Raw genomic sequence first — 6,928 nt, 5'->3', positions numbered from 1 at the left:
ACAATTCTAAACGAACCAAGACGTGGGTACTAAAGTGTTATGTGTGGCCTGGAAAAACTTCTGGAAGCAGCAAAGATGAGGTTTTTTTTGACGAGTGTATTTTCTGTACGTTTAATTAATGGTGAGATGTGCATTTTTTTCATATGGGACTTGTACTGGTGAAAAAGAGTACAAGAGAACCATCAATTTTTTATCTTTTTCTGTGTATTTTCCTTCGAAAACGGGAGGAGGAGAGTGGAAGTGCATCCCTTTTCACTCCCCTCTCGGCGCGCATGAATATAAATGAATAGATTTTGTTTGAATAAATACTTAATCCTTTTGATTCAGTAAATGGATGAATTTTTTTTAAATAAATACTCAATCTCTCCGTTTTTACATTTTACTGACTTAGAAATTTCCTGTTAAAAGTAATGGTATTTTATACTTAACCTAGAAGATACGATATTATATTCAATGGCCAGAGATTTGATAGAATGTATATACTTTATCGGTAACATTTATACAAAGTTGCAGTGGGGTATTATACCGTAGATGGATAAGATTGTAGATATGTATATGCTGTTATTACTGAGAGCTAATGCAATAATAGAGAATAGGTGCTAAGTTCAAGATCAAAAACTTGTACTATCATGCTGACAGAGCAAAAAATTGTTAGTGAAATAACAAAAAAAAAGTTATAATATTAATAAATAGGTATAAACAATATCATGTTTTTGCAAAAATATTATTATATATGAAAAATAAAATAAAAATATGTTGTAATACACAACACAAGGCTGCTGTAGGTACAATATAAGGATAGTTGGATCTATAATAAACAGGCATATCAATAACATATCATCTTGAAAAATAAATACCTGATAGCATAGTTTAACATATAGTGTGGAACGTATTTTTTTAGTCACTGACATATCATTAAGTTCTGAAAATGTAAATACTGATTTTTTCTATTTTTTTTCTTTTTTAACATGCTGATGGTGATTTTTAAAATTTATTGATTATTGAATATTTTTTAAGGTTTTCCCTACCTTGATAACCGATGGGAAACGGAAACTGTTTTTATTCTATATAATTATTATACTTATTTTATATTGTACAAATAATGAAGTAGAGTATTTTAATCTACTTTTTAAAAGATTGATAAAAAGTAGTTTCGCGATACAGAAAATTAGAACTTCAATAGTGCCAATGTCACAATAAAGGCAATCAATTTTTACGATTTTTAGTTGAGATAAAATCTTTTTTGTCTACAGAATAAGTTAAAAGGAAGTCGAAGATATTTTAAAATAAGCCTTTACTTATAATTTTCATCTTATATTTGTCAGTCCTTAAGGCGCTTTCTTACTAATCCGGCACTATTAAAAATCAGAGGGTGCCGGATTATTTGACGTATCGGTCTGTTGATAATCTTCCTTATACCACGATGGAGATAAGTAATATCGTATGATGAACCAGATTAGTTATTTGAAAAAATGAGAAAACACTCAGGTATCTACTTACGATATTGTTTTTGTAATATGTACTTAATGCAATGCTCGTGATAATCATATAAAAAAGGTAATGGAACCCATGATGGCCCGGTTTTTTATGAAAAACCCGATTAAAAAACAGTACTAAGGTCTAGTAGATTTCATATTTTGTGGGCATGTGCAAAAACTATTAATAGACAAAAGGGCAACCTTTCTTATACAAAATTACCCCGCCATTTTAACATAAGGTTTTAGTTTTCAAAGACATAACAAAATAGTGTCAGTCGCATATTATTGATTTATATAACTTGAGAATGTGAACTAATTAAAGAAAAAAAGTAGCTAAAATAGTAAAAAGTATTTTATTAAAACCAATACATTTTCATTCCAAAATATATGGACATTGAATGAAAAGAAAGTTTTATTTGATAATTAACTTTTTACAAGGAATGTATTAACATTGAGTAAGGATTAAGGCCTACAAAATATGATTGAAAATAGATAACTAATTTTTTCTAAAATTTTGTTATACCTAAATGAATTTGATTGGTCTTATCAAGTGTGATATTTTTGATGTGAGAAAAAGAAAATGTTTTGTAAAAATTTTGAGTTTCGATAGACTAAAGAATGTCCAAGCCACTTTTTATTTTCAATTTTTTTAAATTATAATTCTTAAAAAAATAGTGACCGGGCGTATATGTATTAGGTAATAAAAAACGCAATAAGCTGATTATTTTATTAGATTTAGTTATAGTTTGTTTTCCCAAAATGTAACGGATCTCCTTGGGCATATATGTTGCCAAGATAGCCGATCACGTTTTATACCATGTATATGTGTAATATATATCAAGGTATACTAAGTTTAGTCCCAAGTTTAAAAGGCTTAAAAATATTGATGCTTCGAACAAAATTTTGTGCGTAGCATCAATATTTTTAAGCGTTACAAACTTGGTACTAACACTTTCTATGCGTGGTATTTCAACAATTAACTCAGTCAATTGTTAGTTTTCATTTATTTTATTTTATTTAGTTTTTATCAGTTCTAGAACTACTTATAGTCCATTGAAATGTTACATTGTCTGAACATTTTATAGAGGACGCAGTTTTATTTGTGGAACATGTAGGGGGGGTCAATACAACCTTAACCCAAAGTTTGTGGGGTTGGCGCCCTTGTCTCCCACCCGCCATCTTGAAAAAAGGGGTGGAAACATATTTTTAGCTGTATCTTGTAAACTAATGATTTCTAAAAAAATTTGTAAGGCATAATTTGTAGCAAATTGTCGTGGCTATAATTTTGTCTCTGTAACTTTTTGCGATAAACTTAAAGTTTAAAAAGTTATGAGCAAAAAAGTGACAAAATTTTGTCAAAAATTTTGTTGTTGTTAATAACTTTTTTCTTGTCATGTTATCATAAGTTAGGTAAAAGCTATACCTATTAAAGAGAATACGTTTATGAACATTTCCCCGCAAATTTTATTAACTTTTGATTATTTATTTAAGAATTAAATATGACAAGATTCTAAAATTTGTACTACTAGTGAATACCTACGTAATTATATTACTCATGGAAATTTTTCGAAAAAATTTAATTTCCATTTCCATGTTTCCAGTACCTACCTCAATGCATTGATAAGATGAAAAAAACTGAATACTCTGAATAAAATTGTGTGTTTTTTTTCATACTGAAATATTATTAGTAAATAAATTTTTATTTTCAGTATAAAAGCGGCATAAATTCTATCATTTTAATATCACATATATTCAAAATACCAATCTGAATTTTTTATATCATATAAAAAGTTTCGGTATCTTTTATAAAATTTCTTTTATTATTTATATATTAATATAATTGTTCTGTTTAAATAAATGCTATACTAATGAACATTGAAATGCATTGAATTCAACTCAAAACATTGAAGCATACTTTTTTAACTTCTATTCAACAATCCTTAGGTACCTTACATAAAGGTATTTATAAAGGCCTACTATTTGTTGATTGATATGCTGCAGCGGGTTGAACCTGCGTCATGTATTAAGAATTAAATAATATATACTTAATTCAAAAATAATTTATAAAAAATTCAGTGTGAACGCCAATACAACCACTGTATAGGATGTCCCGTAACTGTGATATGTGCAGCATAGGGACATATAGGATAAAATTCTAATAAAAGAGTATGTATTGACGACACATCCATTTTCTTTTTAAAAATTTTCGATTATTAAAGTTGTTGTCTTCCTACAATATTGTAAAAAACTTTTGGATTATATGCATAGTAAGAGTGTATAAGCTTGTAGTGAAATAATGTAAAATTTTTATTTATCCGGTACCACTCAACTGTTTCAATACACACTGCATACAATATGAAATGCACGATGAGTTTAAAATTATGTTAATCTTATTATTTTTCACCGACTTCAAACAAAAAAGGAGGAGGTTATCAATTCTACTGTATTTTTATATGTGTGTTACCTCAGAACTTTCGACTGAGTGAACCGATTTTGATGATATCTATTTGAAAGCTGGTACTTCAAGTGTGGTCCTATTTCATTTTGATGACAAATTAGTTAGTGTACTTCAGATGCACTAAAAATCACGAAATAAAAAAACTTTTAACAAAAAGAAAACCGACTTCAAAAGAAAAACAGTTCAAAAACAAATTAATATGCACTAAAAAGTAAAAAAAGACCGATAATATAATTTAGTTAAAATTATTGTTATTTTTGGAGTCGGTGTCAGCCAAGCTAATGTAGCAAACTGTTCTGACAGAGTTATTTCCTTGGCTGACACCGACTCCAAAAATAACAATAATTTTAACTACATTATATTATCGTAATTTTTTTACTTTTTAGTGTATATTAATTTGTTTTGGAAAAGTTTTTCTTTTGAAGTCGATTTTCTTTTTGTTAAAAGTTTTTTTTTATCATAAACTCCAATACTCAATACTACTATAGTTATTTCTGTTCAACAATAAAATTGTTTAACTTTGCGTGAAATAATTTTTTAAAATGTTTTTCAAAATAATATAATCGAATGAAATCACTTGATATCCCTTCTTAAGTTGAATATTATTAAATGAAATTTACTAATATCTACTGATTATCATTGGCTGCTAGTTATCGAATGATTTTCAGTGAATGAACAAATTTATCAATTTTGTCATACCTGTAGCGCCCAAATTAGGGCTCAGATCCAAAATTGGTAAATAACTTTTTCCATCGTCTTTATGAGCTTATTCTGTAGGCCCACGATCTGCAGTCAATAACAGAACACCGTGTATACCTAAACCATTTCTTTTGCATGTTTTGTAAAAATAGTATGTATACGGTAAGAAATGTTTTGCGTTTACTACAATGCTGGTATGGTATAGCGACAGATACATATAGTATCTATAGCAAAAGTAATATTACAGTATTCAATAGGGCTACCCACCAGAAGTATTGTGATATCGCAAACCAGTATGGACCTGATGCCCATTTTGCATTGATTGATCCGCCATAATTATTGCTAATTTTACTATTTCTTCAATGGTCAAATCAGTATGGCATTCACAGTGATACTGGTATAGCGTTAACCACAAAAAAATTCCGTAGTTGTCCAAAATAATTTTATATTTCAAATTTACTTACAAACTTATGTGGGGGATTAGCCATGTAGCAAGAGTCGCAAATGCTACAATATTCGCGAATTTAGTAGTCAGATATATTTACGAAAAAAGTGAAGAACTAGAAAAAATAGAAAAAATGTGGAACGAAGTAGACAAATTTTTGGCCAAAGCGCCTACCTGCTCAGAAGCCCCAGGTAGATTTGCGAAGACTTAAAAAATACACAAACCCGTTTATAGAATTTGGTACAGTTTCCGCGCTGTCTTAATCAGGCACTGCTTATGACACTTATTGTATGTCGGTACTCTACAAACTGATATGTACCTATACCAACTATATTTTACTCAGCTATACCTAGTGCAAAAACGCTATATTATTTAAGTTTTCTTTAAATTTGTTCTTGGATATAAAAACATCTGTCATTCGATAATCATACGATAATAATTGATCGATTTACTCGAAATTTAAAAATTTATTAGAGCAAGTAGGTATTAATTTTCTTTTTTACCGAGTACCTAATTTATTAAAATTTAATTATAAACTTCTAGACTCGTAAAGTAAGCAATTATATCAATTAAAAACAATACCTCTTAAATTATTATCTACTTAGAAAAATACTTGAAGTTGTCTATACTAGATTTGAAAAATTAATAAAATTTTATATTAATTTATTTATTATTCAAGAAATCAACTTAAATATATTTATAACAGAAATATTTTGCAAGTTACTTAAATATTTAAAAAACCAATTTTTTATCGAAACTATAAGCCAATAAATAGTATTCCATTGAAAGCTTTTTTTCCCTATCCTTACACCATCAAAAAAATTATTTTTATGACAAAAAGTATATTATGATTATTTGAGATATAGACTCTCGAAGACCTTAGCTTACAAATATATTTTTGATGTGTTTAGTTTCACAAAAAATCCCAACAGGTCACATATTATAAAGCGCTGCGATTTATAAAACCAAAGTTGCTTTTAGTTTATAAATATCATGACAAAAAAGATGTTGATTCTCCAATTTACGATTTTACTTGTTCTTGGAGCCCTATTTTTGCAAGGTAGAAACTTTGCTCATGAGAGTACTGAGCAGTTACAGAAAGCACCCAATATTATATAAAATAATTGAAGGCACTTATGGAAGGGACCGGACTATTATTTTTTTAAAGTCAAAATTTTGAAAAGACTGTAGATTACAAACATAAAAAGTTTTTTAAAAGCTGGTTAGTGATTAAGAAGATATTTCTCACAGTAAATAATCGGTAGGTAACATTTATGGTGAAGTTTAAAACTGACGTTAAAAACAGTCAAAGTTTGAATGGCAGAGGGCCGTACTCAAGCCGCCTATCTAGTCAACTGTAATATTTTTGAAACAACAAAACGTGAAAATTGTACCTGTCCTTATTCAATTTTCCCTTCTACATAATGCATTGAACAGAGTAATTATTATACATGTTAAATAAATGGGAGGGATTGTTATTATACTATACGGTCTGTGAATCAAGTAGGAATGGTTTATAATTTTACACATTTAGTTTCATAAAAGCTTCTGTAGTGTCAAAATGTTACTCCGGGGCTAATTTAACACATTTTTAATGTCGAGTTTTTCGAGAACAATTTCTATACAAATTTCTACAAAGTGATATTAACTTTTGTTTTTAGTGTAAATCGAAAAAATGTTGTGATTGTGATTTTTTCATAAAAATTATTATATAAAATTAAAAAAAAAGTGTTTTAGTTTTTACTGCTTATGTGCAAATCCAAGAAAATATATTAAAAATAGTATTTCCGAAATTTGATAATATTTTGAAAAAACCGCGTTTTGAATGTTGTCAAACATTTTACATTA

Source organism: Chrysoperla carnea, chromosome 1, assembly GCF_905475395.1.
Source record: "Chrysoperla carnea chromosome 1, inChrCarn1.1, whole genome shotgun sequence".
In the NCBI taxonomy this organism is placed as follows: domain Eukaryota; kingdom Metazoa; phylum Arthropoda; class Insecta; order Neuroptera; family Chrysopidae; genus Chrysoperla; species Chrysoperla carnea.
Note: the sequence above shows the minus strand (reverse complement) of the source record.